Source organism: Scylla paramamosain, chromosome 11 (genome assembly GCF_035594125.1).
Source record: "Scylla paramamosain isolate STU-SP2022 chromosome 11, ASM3559412v1, whole genome shotgun sequence".
In the NCBI taxonomy this organism is placed as follows: Eukaryota; Metazoa; Arthropoda; class Malacostraca; order Decapoda; family Portunidae; genus Scylla; species Scylla paramamosain.
In genome coordinates this window covers 19,923,523-19,941,022 of record NC_087161.1, presented here as the reverse complement: position 1 = coordinate 19,941,022, position 17,500 = coordinate 19,923,523, and the positions used below count along the sequence as shown (strand labels likewise).

General features: G+C 42.4%; 2 long non-coding RNA genes across 3 annotated transcripts in view; one reads left to right on the top strand and one right to left on the bottom strand.

Moving 5' to 3' along the window:
- The window catches only part of LOC135104685 (uncharacterized), a 17,463-nt gene extending 7,835 nt beyond the window's left edge, over positions 1-9,628 (top strand). Inside the window, exon 3 of the long non-coding RNA XR_010270488.1 lies at positions 9,108-9,628. This is a non-coding gene — a long non-coding RNA (uncharacterized LOC135104685). The remainder of the gene's footprint in view (positions 1-9,107) is intronic.
- Positions 1-17,500, bottom strand: part of LOC135105035 (uncharacterized) — a 52,584-nt gene that overhangs the window by 26,485 nt on the left and 8,599 nt on the right. The gene's annotated exons all lie outside the window — the stretch shown is intronic.

Below are 17,500 nucleotides of genomic sequence, written 5' to 3'. Positions count from 1 at the left end.
AAGGGAGCGTGAGAAGTGAAGGAAAAACAGCTACTCAGATTGGATTCAAAGGTGTGTGTGTGTGTGTGTGTGTGTGTGTGTGTGTGTGTGTGTGTGTGTGTGTGTGTGTGTGTGTGTGTGTATGTGTGTGTGTGTGTGTGTGTGTGTGTGTGTGTGTGTGTATGTGTGTGTATGTGTGTGTGTGTGTGTGTGTGTGTGTGTTTGTCTGTGTGTGTATGTGTGTGTGTGTGTGTGTGTGTGTGTGTGGAATCTTCTTGGGTTCATTATCTCTGAGATGGGAAGTGTACCGGCAAAACATTGTTATTAGTAGTGAAGCTGTTCATCACCTTAAAAAACGCACCGGCTCTAGTGGTAGCGTAGTGTTGTTGTTGATTATTATCATCATTATTATTATTATTATTATTATTATTATTATTATTATTATTATTATTATTATTATTACCATTATCTTATTTATCATTAATCTTCTTCTTCTTCTTCTTCTTCTTATTATTATTATTATTATTATTATTATTATTATCATTATTATTATATTATAATTGTTATTATTATTATTATTTTCTTCTTCTTATTCTCCTTTTTTTTCTTCTTCTTCTTATTATTATTAATATTAATATTATTATCATCATCATTATCATTATTCTTATTATGATCATTGTTGCTGTTGTTGTTGCTCTTGTTATCAAATGTAATAGAAAGCAAGTGTTTAAGGAAGAACAGGATAAGAAGTGAGGGGGTAAGAAGACGACCTGGTGTTCTAAGAGAGTTGACTGGACGGGCAGGTCAGTGTATGGATGGTTTGGGCATGTAGAGAGACTGAAGAACAAAAAATTTGTAAAGACAATAATGAGGTCAGATGTGCACGGTGAAAGGTTATGAGGAAGGCCGCGCCTTTAGTGGATGAACTGTGCGAAGAGAGCGCTAAAAGAGCGAGGAACGACTGCGCATCAAGCAAGAGGAGGAGGAGGCAGTAGACTCTTACCGAAACGACAATTAATACCAGTAAGATCTAAAACACTGGATCAGGGAGTGTTGTGAATTTATCTACTATCCAGTGTGATCATGAACGTTTTCCTTCGTGTCTCTTAACACAAGGGGACAGTCACAGCCTACCCTCTAAAGAAAATTATCTTCCTTAACACAACTCTACATACACTTAACACGCACCCACCCTTCACTCAAAATTCTAAATTTGATATGGTGACTCCTACGCCAGTCCGAAGAGGGACTGAGCTCCCTTCTGGTATCGACCTTAAGTGTCTGGACACCCCCTCATTTTTTTTTTTCTTCTTTAACTTCTGCAACATTCACTTTGTGGAACACCACCTCTCCTTTATTAAACTTTATCTTTTCCTCACCAAAACGCAGGTGTCTGGGGCAACTGACAGTAACCCCTTCTCTGTTTCCTCGTACTTTATCTATCCTCCTTTTCAATCCAAAGGTGGATGTTGCGTCTATGTGGGCAACGACCTAACTTGTCCACACTCTTGAATCTTTTTAATTTCCTACTCTCTGACTACGACTGCGTCAAGTATCTAGGATAAAAAAAAAAAGTGTAAAAACTAAAAAGACTTTTTCTTATCCTAGATCCTTGATAGTGGCATGGTCTCTATGACGACACGTCGGAAGAAAATAAAGATATTCGCCGCTGCACTCGCTGTGTTATTTATCTTGAAGATCCGGTTTCCTACCGATACTCCTGTCTCAATTATTATTATTATTATTATTATTATTATTATTATTATTATTATTATTATTATTATTATTAACATTATTATCAATGAAGATGAGATGCCTAAGAAGTGTGTGTAGAGTAACTTGGATGGACAGAGTCTGAAATGATGAAGTGAGAAGAACAGGTGTTGCTAGGGACTTGGCAGGACGGGCAGAGCAATGTGTGCTGAAATGATATGGATATGTTGAGAGAACAAAAGATGATAGGCTGGTGAAGAAAATAGTAAGATCAAGTGTGAGAGTGTGAACTTGCGTGGTAGGACACGTAAGAGATGGAAAAAATAGTGTGAAGGAGGCCTTAATGGAAAGAGGACTGACACTAGAGCATAGCAGAATGATTGTGCATGACAGAAGAGAATAGAGAGCAGTTGTGCGTGCGTGAGGAATGACGCGGCCCTGTGACTTCGCGACCTCAGAGGGAGGCGCCACACATCGAAGGTGTGGTTGGAGAGGATACTTGCTATGAAGGAGCCTTATTTCAGATCAAACTGACCAAGCCGTGTGGCTAATCTCTGTCAAGTGAGGACAGGAGTACTTTCTCTCCTCTGTCAGGGCCAAGGGGATAAGAGAGTGGTGTGAATGAGTGTGATTGCGAAAGTTTTGTGCCTTGTTTTGGCTACTCCTCTTTTTGTGGGAGACAGCCTTGGTATATGTATGTATGTATTATTTTTAACATTATTACTATTATCATACTCATGTTCTAATTTTCCTTAACAGCCTGACATAGAAGGGGAGGAGCCTTACTCTGTTCTGTATTGTTCTTTTGCAGGTAGTTTACCAGTTATGCATAACTCAGCAGACACTCTCCTCACAGACGATCTCTCTCGGTAAAAGTGGAATTAATTAAATGATCTGATGAAAATGGAATGCAGACTCAAGTGTGTGTGTGTGTGTGTGTGTGTGTGTGTGTGTGTGTGTGTGTCTGTGTGTGTGTGTGTGTCTCCAGGTACACCCAGCTGAAGAAACCGCGCTGAAACACTGCGACGTAGAAGAAGCGAAATGGCGATGAGAACAGGATAAACACTGCCGCGGAGTACGAGGAAACCACTCCCTCCACATTCTCCTCTCCCTCCCTATGATTCCCTTTCCTCTCGTCTCCTTTTCCTTCCCTTTCCTCAATCCATATCCTCCCCCTTTACTTTCATAACTCGCCTCTTTCTTTCCCATCGATCCTTCCCTCCATACACATCTCTGACCCCTTATCATCTGCTCCCTTTCTTAGGCCCCCGCATCTCTTTTTAGTAGTCGAGTCATACTTTGCCCCTTGCTCCCTGTCCCTGGCTGCTCAGTATCTCCCTTCTCTGACCTCTCCTCTGTTTACAGTCTTCAACCCTCCTCCCCAACCTACTTCGCCTCCCTCCTTCTCTCTCTCTACCCATCAACCCCATCTCCCTCTCTCCTAAGCCTCTCCCTTTTCCCAGGCTGGTCACTTCGGCGCCTCGCAGCAGACAGTGTAAATATAGAACTGCATGCTGGCGCTTCCCGCCTAGTGACGCGCGTTACTGCGCTGAAAACCGCTAGTCATATCACTCCCCAAGGTTGTAGTGATCCTGTACCCTCCCAAACACGCGAGCGAGCACGCGCGCACGTACACACACACACACACACACACACACACACACACACACACACACACACACACACACACACACACACAAACACACACACACACACACACAGACACACACATCCACCTTCTTTCATCACCCACTACCAAAATCAAACGAAGAAAAAAATATCGTACATAGTAGTAGTAGCAGTAGTAGTAGTAGTAGTAGTAGTAGTAGTAGTAGTAGTAGTAGTAGTAGTAGTAGTAGTAGCAGCAGTAGTAACAGCAGTAGTAGTAGTTGTTTTTGATGTAGTTGTTGTAGTAATAACAACAAAAACAATTCGTGAGTGGAATGAATGGAAGACTGAGTGGATTCTCAGCCACATCACAAACACCACTCCTACCTAACGCAATCCACTCTGTATAAAAAATCCCCTTATATGTACGTCTTTACGGCACTTTGGAGGTGTACACTCTATGCACCTGACACACTCTTGACATACATGGAAACAGGTCAAGAGCGTCATTAAATACTATGTAGGAAAGGTTTCAAGAAAGTGCTTAAATTTTGAAATCGACATAGGTTTCTTTCTTTTCTTTCTTTTTTCTTCTTTTCTTGCGGTAAAATTCCCTTCAGTGATTCTAGCAGATTAAAGTTCATGGGCAACTTTGTATAGGCAGTGACAGTCTCCAGCAACTCCTCAAGCCCGAAGTTCGTGTCACAGGGCAGGGAAGCAGTTCTGTAGTACATCAGTATTCGTATATTATGATGACCAACAAAACATTCCATCTTTATTGTTAAGTACTCAGCTTTATGTTCAATTACTTATACACAAGTTGAATTTATTTATGGTTTCTGATAAACACAGTATAATGGATTTCGCGTTGGATAAAATACTCAAAGATATCTGCCGTCAGGAAGTTAGCATAATTTGACAGAGGTAAAACTTACATAATATGATATTGATATGTCAACAAGTAAGTGAAAGTAATTAGTGAAACTGGTTCCCTCTAAAAAAGAATCTATTTATATTCTATTTATTGAAGGCCACGAAATATGTTTCCAGTGTGTATAACTAAATGAGAACAAAATTAAGTAATTAACAGCAATTGTAGAATACTTTCTGGCCATACTGAAATACACGAATAATAAAGAATAAGCAACTCCACAGAACTGCTTCTCTGTCCAGTGACAGAAAATTCGTCTTGCGCCATAGTACTGCGTCCACAAGTTGTTGGGACCTTTAATTTTGTCATCATTCATCATTTATTAATTATCATCATCATCATCGCCATCGTCGCTGACTTGTTTTCTGAAATTGGCTAACACTAATGTGAAAATTATAATCTCTGCAGGCTAAGCTGATCTGCAAACCACGCTCCCTCTTTCCCCTGTAGGAGGGTAACTCATTGGTGCACTCGTAATGGGCCTGTGACTTTCCTATTTTATTTTATCTAATTTATGGACATTTTCAAACAGCTCATAGCTTATCCGTTCCGTAAGCTTATTTTTTTTTTTAAATCTCAGTAAGAAAAACAATAATATGAAATCATTACCCTTCAGGAAAAATGTAGAAACAAATGACATGGTGTGTACGCATCCACATGACAGTCAACCCACGCCACTGGAAACGGAGAGCATATCGACAATCACATTAATGGTATGTAAATAGTATATATTATTTGTTTCTATAGGTAAAAAGAGAAGAGGAAGGAGGGAGAAAATAAGGAATGGCCAGCTCGTTATGAGTGCACCAGTCAGCTGCCCCTCCGTAAGGAGAGAGCGGGCGTGGCTTCCATTTCAGATTAGTCTGCAGCTCCACTACGGCATTGAGTACTAACAACATCCTCGCCCATCCACTTTATGCACTAGTCCAATGTGCCAGTACTGAGAGCCTGTTGACGGGCCTCCCCTACAGCTTTCCTCGACCGTGGCTGTGATCCTTAAAATTGTTCCTCAGTGAGTTTGATTTCCAAGCTTCATTTCCAAACGCTTTAATGAATTTGTGTAGTTTATTTTTGCATTCCTTATCAATCTTCGGATAAGAAAAAAATAAGTATAAGATTCATATCGCTCTTTTAGACAGGGTGGAATCAAAAGATTTTCGTCTTATCAACTCCTTTCCTCTAACCGACTGTCTTCAGCCTCTTTCTCTTCGCTGCAGTGTTTCATCTCTTGCCGTCTTCTAGCGCTATTTTCATGCCAACTGCTCTTCTGATCTTACTAACTGCGTATCTCCCCCCATCCCGCTGCCTCGCTGCACGAGACTTCCTTCTTTCTCTCGCTCCTATTCTGTCCACCTCTCTAATGCAAGAGTCAAACAGTATTCTCAATCATTCATCTCTTTTCTGGTAAACTCTGGAACTCTCTGCCTGCTTCTGTATTTCCACTTACTATGACTTGAATTCTTTCAAGAGGGAGGTTTCAAGACACTTATCCTGTAATTTTTTATTACCGCTTTCGACTCTGTTCGGGGACCGGCACCTCATTGGGCCTTTTTTTTTTTTTATTGCAATTCTGTTGCCCTTGGCCGGTGCTACATAAAACACACACACACACACACACACACACACACACACACACACACACACACACACAAGATAAATAATGAGGCAACGACCTTTCCGAGTACCCATGTTAGTATAGGACGTCCTTGTATCCTGACCTTCCTCTCTGCATCCCTATTTACCCTTACCCCCATTATCACCGTCACCACACACCCACACCCACACACCCCACCATTACAAACTACTGCACCTAACGCTAACACCAACACCACCACCACCACCACCAACACCACCACCACCACCACCTCATAGTTTGTTTACTTTCGTGCAAGTCCTCCTCTGCCTCACTTGAAGAGTTTGAGTTAGAGCCACCGCCTCCTCACCTCCTTTCCTCTGCATCTACTCTTGTGCTATAATTATACTTCTCGAATTTGAGACTTGCTAGTGTAGTCGAGCAGGATTTTTTTATTTTTTATTTTGTAGGTTCTATTTATATTCAGTGCAAATAAAGCGAGACTATGATAATGATGTCGAAGGTTGCGACACGCCACCGCCACGACCAGAATAGACACTGCGGCACGTGTGGAGAGCATAGCCCGCCCTGCCCTACATCGCCCTGCATTGCTTCGCCTGGTTGCTCGTCTGCATTTAGAAGTGAAGCGAGACTGCTGGATGCTGTTGCTACTCCTGTTGCCTCTGGTGGTGATGGCACTTGTACGCCGGACGAGGATGATCCAATTGTGGAGAGGAAGATGAAGAGAAAGCAGAGGGAGAATGGGAACAGGGGGAGGTGACAGGTGTACATTCAGTCTAGTACTGTTGGTCCTGAAATAATGAAACATTCCCAAAACATTAATAGACAACCTGAAGCCACGGCAGGCAACTCCCCTTCCCTCCCCTGCGCTCACCTCCCTTCCTCTCCCTCCCTCCCCCTAGCCAACAAGCCACACACATACCGCTCTCGCGCTTGCCTCCAGGGTCACTGGGTACTCGACCCCGTTATTGTGAACGCTAACCGGCGAGCAACATGGTGCCGTGACTCCGCCTATTTTGAGGCCTCCCCGAACCCTCTCACGGCCACTCTCGGCGGTGCATCGACTCACACACTCAATCAGATGCCATGACATGCGCCAGCGAGGGTGTGGTGGGAGCGGGGACGAGGGCCACCACCACCATGAGTCTGGGGGTGGGAGGCTAGCTTGTGCTGCGTTCTGTATGTGTGCACTCCATGACCGTACTACGTATATCGATTACACTGCAGCTCCACATCACGCTGCCGTCATGACAGCTGATGCACCTCACGCCTTTAATCCTCTGAGGTAAACATATCACGCAGGGAAGCCACAGAACGCCTGACTTCTGATCTTTCTAAAATTTCTGATTGGGGCAGAGCAAACTTGGTATTGTTCAATGCCTCAAAAACTCAATTCCTCCATCTATCAACTCGACACAACCTTCCAGACAACTTTCCCCTCTTCTTCAATGACACTCAACTGTCCCCCTCTTCTACACTGAACATCCTCGGTCTGTCCTTTACTTATAATCTGAACTAGAAACTTCACATCTCATCTCTAGCTAAAACAGCTTCTATGAAGTTAGGTGTTCTGAGACGTCTCCGCCAGTTTTTCTCACCCCCCCAGCTGCTAACTCTGTACAAGGGCCTTATCCGTCCATGTATGGAGTATGCTTCACATGTCTGGGGGGGTTCCACTCATACTGCTCTTCTAGACAGGGTGGAATCAAAAGATTTTCATCTCATCAACTCCTCTCCTCTAACTGACTGTCTTCAGCCTCTCTCTCACCGCCGCAATGTTGCATATCTAGCTGTCTTCTACCGCTATTTTCATGCTAACTGCTCTTCTGATCTTGCTAACTGCATGCCTCCCCTCCTTCCGCGGCCTCGCTGCACAAGACTTACTTCTTTCTCTCACCCCTATTCTGTCCACCTCTCTAACGCAAGAGTTAACCAGTATTCTCAGTCATTCATCCCTTTCTCTGGTAAACTCTGGAACTCCCTGCCTGCTTCTGTATTTCCACCTTCCTATGACTTGAATTCCTTCAAGAGGGAGGTTTCAAGACACTTATCCACCAATTTTTGATCACTGCTTTGACCCTTTTATGGGACTGGCATTTTAGTGGGCATTTTTTTTATTAGATTTTTGTTGCCCTTGGGCAGTGTCCTTCCTACATAAAAAAAAAAAAAAAAACTAATAGGTCTAAGCAAAAGGAAAAAGCCATAAAATACTCGATTACTCCTTTTGTTGTTGGTACTTTTTGAAATGACACTAAAATTGCACCAAGCTGTTTTTATTAAGGTTGAGGAGACGCCATAGCTTCCTAGAATCCTTTAAGTGGGCAATACAGACAGCCCCCCACCTATTGTTCACTCATTCAGCTAGTATTGTGCCCTTCCGCCACTTGAGACACTCGTATTACGCCTCCGACGACGAGATGCATGGTATCTAGGGGCTTTGAGTTTTCAGTCCAAATGCAGTTTTGTCCCTCCTGCCTTCCTACTTCACCTAATACAGTCACACAGAGCCGTCGTGGGTTGTTCCACCAGCCAATGAAATCACAGCTACACGAGATTATTGAATACTCCGCCACGTGATGAGACCGTATTAGAACCCGAAATGTGGGATCTCTCTCTCTCTCTCTCTCTCTCTCTCTCTCTCTCTCTCTCTCTCTCTCTCTCTCTCTCTCTCTCTCTCTCTCTCTCTCTCTCTCTCTCTCTCTCTACCGATACTAGTATACCGATTCTAGTATAAATCCCTCGATAGGTTAGTAAGGAAGAGACCACCTAGTGCCTTTAAGTACGTCACGTAAAAGTCAGTAACTAACACCACACAATCTATAAGTTGTAAATGGCAAGCCCTAACGCGGCTTCACTTGATGTCTCATAATTTGAGGATTAAGATAGGCAGGAAAAAATGGAACCCCAGTAGAGTAGTGGTTGCGTGTATACAGCGCAAATGCATCACAAGACGAGGCTCATGTCTTTTATGCTGTGAACTTTCAAATGACTGTAGAGCAAGGCATATGTTAAACTTCTCTGATATGAGCACTCTGAAGGGAATGAATGAACATCATGTTGATGTACTGTGCAATTATGTAAATGATGTCCTAGAGATCTACTTATAATAGGCTCGTCACTAGTGTTGCTTATAAATTACCAGTAAGAATATTTTATGAAGTATGGATATTCATTCGGACAAAATGTTTATATTAATATAAGTTGAGTTTATATATTTGTAAATATTTTTGTCTGTAAACTATAATGATAATAATAATAATTTCTGCACTTGTCCTTGCAAAGGTACGCAGTCTGCTCTTCTCTGCAGTAAAGCAGCGCAGGATGGGCGTCAGGCAAGAGGACAAAATATACTACAGCAACATTCTTGCAACGCCCTCCCTGCCTCGCCCCTCCATGCTCAGACCTACTACGTCCTCCACACCCTTCCAGGACACCAGCACCTTTACTTCCAGACCATCAACCTCCTCCACCCTTTTCCAAACTCCAAGTCTCCTCTACTTCCAAACCTCCTTCACTCCATTTCCAGAACCTCATCCTCTGCTCCCTTTCACACTCAGCCTCCTCCACCCTTTTCCAGATCCTCATCCTCCTCCTTACCCTCGGAGTTGATTCCTGCCTTCCTCCCTCGCAAACAGGCTCAGGAAAGAAGAAAGACTGAGTTAAACGAACACCCAATTTTCGGTTGTCTTACATAAAAAAAATGGCTCTTAATTCTCTCAATGTTTTTTATTTTTTTTTATTTACTTCCTTAACTGCACTCTTGCACCCTCCAGGAGATAATGGCAAGTATGAGAAAGTGGATGTTTATAATCTATCGTTACTCGTGTGTGTGTGTGTGTGTGTGTGTGTGTGGCGGCAATACATCACTTCTTGACATGTGTAGCAGAAGTGGCAGGGTGAGCCGGCATTGGGGAGGAAGAGGGGAAGAGGAATAAGTGGAGGAGGATGAGATGTGGAGAGATGGAGGGGAGAGGGGAGAGGGAGATGGAGTGAAGAGAGAGGGGAGAAGGGGAATGGGGTAAAGAGAGAGCGGAGAAGGGGAATGAGATGAAGAGAGAGGGGGATGGAGTGAAGGGAAAGAGGGATAGGGTGAGGGCGGAGGATGGGGTGAGGAGAGAGGGGGAGATGGGGATGAAGGGCTAGACAGGGGGATAACAAGAGAGGCTAGAATCTAAGGGGTGCAGGGGTATACAGAAGAGATGGGGGAGGAGCGAATGGAGGCAAGCAAGGGAGAAGGGAGTGGGAAGTGGGAGGAGCGAAGTGTGTGTGTGTGTGTGTGTGTGTGTGTGTGTGTGTGTGTGTGTGTGTGTGTGTGTGTGTGTAGTTTATCCTGTCTCCAAGGGATCCCTCGCTCTCCCCAACGCTTTTTATACTTTCATACGTGCGTAACCACACGCACGGACATCCACGCCCACCAACACAGGCAAAACTGCAAGAGTTAGCATGTCTAAAATCACCAACGTTGCAATGTATTTAGGAATGTGTACTGACATTAAACTACTACTACTACTACTACTACTACTACTACTACTTCTCTCTCTCTCTCTCTCTCTCTCTCTGCACCAAGTTCATGTAAACAATGACAAGCGACTAGAAAAAAAATAAATAACCACAACCATTTCACCCTGTGGTATTATAATACATTCAAAGAGGCTTCGTGGGACTTTCCAGGGCAACTGAGAGCCGCTTGAGGAAGGCTAGAGGGAGAGTGTGTCACTGGGAAAGAACTTGCATGAAGAAGTATATTCTGAAAGGCTTGGTTACGATGTAGGGATGTCTCGCGGTGGCAGAGACAAGGTAGGACTCTTGCATGAGGCGTAGTGAGTTAGAGAGAGAGAGAGAGAGAGAGAGAGAGAGAGAGAGAGAGAGAGAGAGAGAGAGAGAGAGAGAGAGAGAGGGGGGGGGGGAGGAGCGTAAGACTGATAAGAAAACGTATATCATGTACATATTTAACAAAATCAAGACGCCATGGACATCCTGCTAATTACTGAGAACACAAGAACCTGATTTGAAGAGACAGCCACACACCCCCGAACACCCTTCCACCCACCCACACACACACACACACACACACACACACACACACACAGATAAATATTTCATCGACCAAAAAAAACACAACATGCAGGATTATTCCAATGACAAACATGGTCCAATATAGTACTCTTACACATTACACAATATACACCTCCCTACATACGTACAAAAAACACGTAAGGCAGAGAAGCAAACAAACACCGCCACTACCACAACTAACACCTCCGTAACTTCCTCCAGCTGATAAGAAGCTCAATGTTACAAGCACTGAAACATCTCTATTTGTCAGTCACGTACCCAGGGGACTCATCCTGCTCACTGTGGCTGGAGGAGGGCGTGAAGGAGCATAAAGGAGTGGAGAAAAGGACGGAGTAAAGATATACAGAGAGGATGAAAGGGAGACGGAATGGGTGAAAGGGAGAAGGTGGAAGGGAAAGGGTGACGAGAAAGAGTGAGAGAGTTAGGTGTTTGAGTAGCGTTTGGATCTAAAGGAAATTACCAGTGATAGGGAATACCAATGAGAGAGAGAGAGAGAGAGAGAGAGAGAGAGAGAGAGAGAGAGAGAGAGAGAGAGAGAGAGAGAGAGAGAGAGAGAGAGAGGAGAAAATGTGTGTGTGTGTGTGTGTGTGTGTGTGTGTGTGTGTGTGTGTGTGTGTGCGTACACACACACACACACACACACACACACACACACACATACATATTCTCTCTCTCTCTCTCTCTCTCTCTCTCTCTCTCTCTCTCTCTCTCTCTCTCTCTTCGTTTCAGTAAACAAAACATATGCAAAACACACACAACATCCATTACTTCTCATACCTCGTAGATATAATTATATTCCTCCTCCTCCCCAAAAGGAAGAGAGAACCGCAGCAGTGTTGTTGTCCCTCCTCTGACCTTGACACGTGTGGCTGATCGGTAGCCGTGTGGGAAGGGAGAGAGGGAAAGGACCGCGAGGGAGAGCGAGGGAGGGAGAGTAACACACTGTGGGAGAGGATCATTCAGTAAAAAAAAAAAAAAAAAACACATGCGGGAGGAAGTGGGAGGTGCATAGGGAGAGGGAGAGAGGGTCAAAGAGCGTGCAGTAAGGGAGAGGAAGGGAGAGGGGGAGGGAGAGTTAATTATTCATCTTCCTTAGCCTGGCAGCATCATCGGATGGTATCACTGCAGGGGAGGGGAAGATGAGGGCCGTAAGGGGTGGTTGATAGGGATGGGGGAGAGAGTAGGTGCCAGGGAGAGGATGAAAATGGTGAAGATAGGTATTGGCCAGGGGGATGTAATGAGTAGGGGAATTTCAAGAGTGTGTGTGTGTGTGTGTGTGTGTGTGTGTGTGTGTGTGTGTGTGTGTGTGTGTGTGTGTGTGTGTGTGTGTGTGTGTGTGTGTGTGCGTGCGCGCGCGCGCCATGTTATGCAGCAACACCCTCCTCTCTCTCTCTCTCTCTCTCTCTCTCTCTCTCTCTCTCTCTCTGACAGGTTTGTGTGATAGGGCGACGCTGTCACAGGAAATCAGTTAATCAGTCCGTCTCTCGGTCTGTCTTGCTTTTGACGTGTGTGTGTGTGTGTGTGTGTGTGTGTGTGTGTGTGTGTGTGTGTGTTATTTATTAGAAATCGGCCAAAGGAGAGAAAAAGGACAAAAAATAATATACGCTCAAATGACGTCCCCTCCAAAAAAAAAAAAAAAAATGGTAGCGTAGGGGAACCGAGAGAGAAGTCAAATTATTTTCTGAGGTGTCTTGACCCTCCTCTTTTGAAACAGCTTTAGTCGTGGGCAGGAGGAAACACAAAAATAGGGAAAAAGTAAGAAGAATGAAAGCGTGAAGATACTGTACTGGTAAACTCTTGCATTGGTAAAGTTAACAGGATAGGATGAGAGCAAGTAGAAATGTTTTTAAAGCGAGGGCACTGGAAAAAACGAGGCATGCACTTAACAAGTTCGAAAGAGTAGTAACCTTGGAAATGGCGGTAAAAGAGAGAATGCTGCGGTGGTGGGTGAGGTACATTGCGGTGGTGGGTAAGGTAATCAAGACAGTCCATTAGGGGGTGAGGAGTCGATGAGACGAGAAGTTTTTGACTCCATCCTCTCTAGAACTGCTGTGTGGAGTTGAATCTTAACCTATGTGGGAGCAGTACTCCAAGCATGGAGGGATGAAGTTATTGCCGAGAGTAACCAACGGGAAGGAGGAAAAGTATTCGCGGAGGTGGTACAGAACACCTAACTTCATAAAAGTTGTTTTACAAAGAGATGTAAAACTTCCAGCTGAGATTTTCACTGAAGAACAATCCAAATGTGTTCAATGTAGATGAGGAAGGTAGTGAATGTTACTTAAAAAGGGGGGATAGTTGTGAGGAAGGTTGTGTTGGGTGGACAGATGAAGAAACTGAGATTTTGAGGCACTGAGACAATGTTTGTTCTTCATCATTCCGAAATAATAGGTCAAAAGTTAGGCGTCCTGTGGATTTTCGATGTAAAACGTTTAATTCATGCCGAGATGGGCATCTGACAAATGACGTCAAAAAATGTAAGACAGATTCATCTTCGTAAGAATGGATAAGATAAGGAGCTTGACCGAAACAATTTATGAATAGCAAGAATAGGATGGGTTATAGAACAGTCCTGTGGAACGCCACGGTTAACAGGCTTAGGAGAAGAACCAGTGACCATGTACCACTGCACCAATAGAATGGGCAGAAAGGGAACTTATAGTAAAGGAACAGAGATACGGACAGCAACCGTACTGAAGCTTAGAAATTAAAGATTTATGTCAGACGCTATCAAAAACTTTTGATATGCATAAGGAGATAGCAATGACTTCACTGATGTCATTAAAAGAGGATGACCAAGATTTAGTGAAGAAAGCTGGAAGATCATGAGAGAATCGTCAATACTGACCGATCGGAAAGCAGATAGATGCTTCAGAATCCTCCTCTGGAACATAAGCTGAAAAAAATTAGAAAGACAAGAAAACAAAGTTACAGGTCAGTAGTTTGAAGAACCGGAGCTATTACACTTCTCAAGAATAAGTTGCATGAAAGGAAATTTCCAGGAAAACGGATGTTGATAGACTGAGACGGAAAAGCTTAACCAGACAAGGAGCGAGCACAGGTGCACAGTTGCTAAAAACGATAGGAAAGACTTCAACAAGACCATAAGCTTTCCGAGGATCAAAGACAAAGAAGGAATAAAATTATTATTATGAAGAATTTCTATAACAGACACAATATTGTTAATCAGAGGGGGAGGTGAAGGAGGAAGAAGCCCAGAACCAGCCGGTGTCGAGTTCCTGGCAAAAGTCTGAGAGGGGAGTTCGGCTTTGGAAATAGAGGAGATGGCAGTGGAGCCATTTGGATAAAATAGAAGAGGGAAAGATGCAGAAAAAATGTTAGCAATGTTTTTGGATAGATGCCACAAATCATAAGATGAACTGGCTAGGTTTTGAATTTCAAGAGATGGAGGGATAATAGATAGATACCGTCTGTGAGCTGAATACAGTACATATGTAGTTCTTCCACCACGTGAAACTCATGCCTTTTATACTTCTATCCAATATCATGTCACAGAGGTTCTCCAACTTAACGAAAACTCTTTCATTAATAAGAAATGTCAAAATATAGCCAATTAATCTCTTCGTGCATCTCTCTCTCTCTCTCTCTCTCTCTCTCTCTCTCTCTCTCTCTCTCTCTCTCTCTCTCTCTCTCTCTCTCTCTCTCTCTCTCTCTCTCTCTCTCTCTCGTATGTATCACTATCTTCACTTGTATCTTCCCTTAATTCCTATTCTTTCTTTCCGACTATATATGTTTCCGTAATAGTATGTATGGCGAACACAACATTGCCTTAGTCTTATCTTTCATCGTCTCTCTTTATCTCTCTCTCTATTCTTCACTTCCCGTTTATCTTGTCGTGCGTCTTGCATTTTTCATTCGCTAATCAGGCGTTTCCTGTTGCACTCCACTTGTACCTTGCTTTCTGAATGTATTTACGTAACTATCTCATATTTCTACGCTTCTTTTTCTTCACGATGACTATTTTGTTATCACTCACCTTTGCAAAGAAAACGTGATTGTTTTCGTTGAGTACTCTGCTATTTTTATATACATTTTATTTATTATTTTATTGACAAACAGGCATGGCTCCAATGAAGGCGGCGTAAGAACAGTGCCAATATTCTGTTTTAGAAAATTCCATCTGAAATATTCCATATTCTGATCAATGGTTTACTTTTCAAACAAGTTTTAAAAATAGTAATCATGGCGAACGTCTTATTACAATACAAACAGACGGTATTTAGTGAGTCAAGCACTGATATAAGAGTTCGGGATTTAAACACCGACAGACTCAGGTTGGTCAACTGTATGACTTGTGAAGGTGTGTGTGTGTGTGACTTGAAATTATAAGAAAAAAAAAATCAAACTCGCAACCAAAATCAGAAAAAATGGAGCGTTACTTTGAATAATGACGATGATAGGGATATTAATAATAATAATAATAATAATAATAATAATAATAATAATAATAATAATAATAATAACAATAATAATAATAATAATAACAATAATAATAATAATAATAATAATAATAATAATAATAATGATAATGTAAGAATAGGAGTAAGAATAAAAAAAAAAACAATAATGAGAACAACTAAGAGCAACAGAAAAAAAAATATCCTAAAAACACAGAAAAAGCAGAGTCACCGTGTAAATCATCTCACTTGAAACTCGACACAAGGCGCCTCTCATTAATGCGAGTCTGGCAGGAATTGGGAAGGTTTAGTGGCAGAGCATAACGAAAGGGTATCCACTTGAAGGCGTCCAATTACCAAAATGCAGGAAAACTAGATGAATAGACTCTTGTTAAGTTTTTGAGTGAAGAAATAAAAAAAAATAAAAATAAAAAATATGAGCTGATCGAGATACGGCGTCGCAACAAGGCCTTATGTCGTGGAGAGGATGAGAAGGGTACGTGAAGGTTGAGTAAGAATCTCGTTAACACTCTCGTCAAGAAGAAAGTCAGTGTGTTAATGGTGAAGTCTTAGCGTAATAATATGTAAATTAAGATTTTTTTTTATGGCATCAAGTTATGGTAATGAAGGTTTAGATTCTATTTTTAGTATTTTCAAGAAAGTCAGTGTTAGTGATGAAGTCATTAGCAAGATTCGTGTTAGTTAACTTACTTTTTTGGTGCAACGAGTATTTCCGTGTCTTCTATAAAGGGTAAAGTTGTGGTGAAGTCATTGGCAACACTTAATGACGATATGCTAAGTTACTTTATTATTGTTGATTCACTTATGTATTTACCTTTTTTTAGGTAAATACATTAGGAAAACCGGCCAAGAGAAGATAAGATAAAGACTTTCATGATGCCGCTCTCAAGAATAAATGACTAGATAATAAGGGATGGTCAGTATCATTCCTATCTATTAATTTATTGACTTATTAATATATTTTGTTTTAAGCTCGTAATACATTCCGCATCTTCGATCTCGAGGTATTTGTGGGGAAAGATTGAGTGACTTGTACTTCTCAGCGCCGCAACAAAAGTCGTGACGCGCTAGTGACGGAGAGAGATACCTTCGTCTTACCACAACACAAATCCTGGCCAGCACGACATCCGGGCCGTTACATAATGTTCATGAGGTTTCCCGAGATATGTAAATAAGATTACCACAACAACACTCGTACGTTTCCGTTCATCTTTTCCATGAAGCGGGAAAGTGACTACCACACACACACACACACACACACACACTGTAGGGTAGTCCTTGTTTTTCAGTTTTATTCTAGCGATATTGTTGTAATAATCGTACTTTAATAACCAATTAAATATACAATAATGTTGCTTTCCGTGTGTTTTACATCGAAGCGGAAAAAAGAAATGAGATGGAAGAACATACTAAGATCACTGAATGTATTCCAAGCTACCTAAGGTTTCCCTAAGTTTCCTTCATCTATCAGTAGGTCTTCTTTAAGAGAGGATTATCAGGACACTTCAGGAACTTAACTGATATCCTCTCTTCAATAACATCACTACATGCATTTAATGGACAGCGATTAAGGAGTCTGTTATGTATGTCTTATTATCTGGCCGGCTTCCTCAGCATACTTACCAGTTAGTCTTCACAATCTTCTATCTTCTGCTATACTTCACCCTGTCTTCAGCTGTCAGCCACATTCACCTCCTGCATGTCAACAACTCTATTCAGAACTCGATCACGCCCCCCTCCAAAAAAGCTTAGATGATGTTTTCCCGGACAGAGTGACTCCAGTTAAACATGAGCCTCTTGTTAGCATGATTTGTTGTTCCCGCGTGAGATTTCAGCTTCCCTTCCTGCCTCCTCATCCCCCTCCTTCAAGACGCCTAATTTCTTTAACTCTCCTTTCCTGTCACTCTCTTACATCTCATTTCCTTCACTTCTCTGCCTTCCTTTCCATTCTCTTTAACACTACTAACTTACTTATACCATCCACATCCTTTTCTTCAGCAATTCTTCACATTCGCCCTCTCAACCTCAATATTCTTGCATATACTTTCTCTCCTCTTCCTTCGTTTCCCTCTATTCTTTCCTCCACGTACCGTGACTACTATTCCTCTCCTTTACTCTCCAATTCCTTACGAGTGACCCATCCCTCTTCCACTTTCCTCC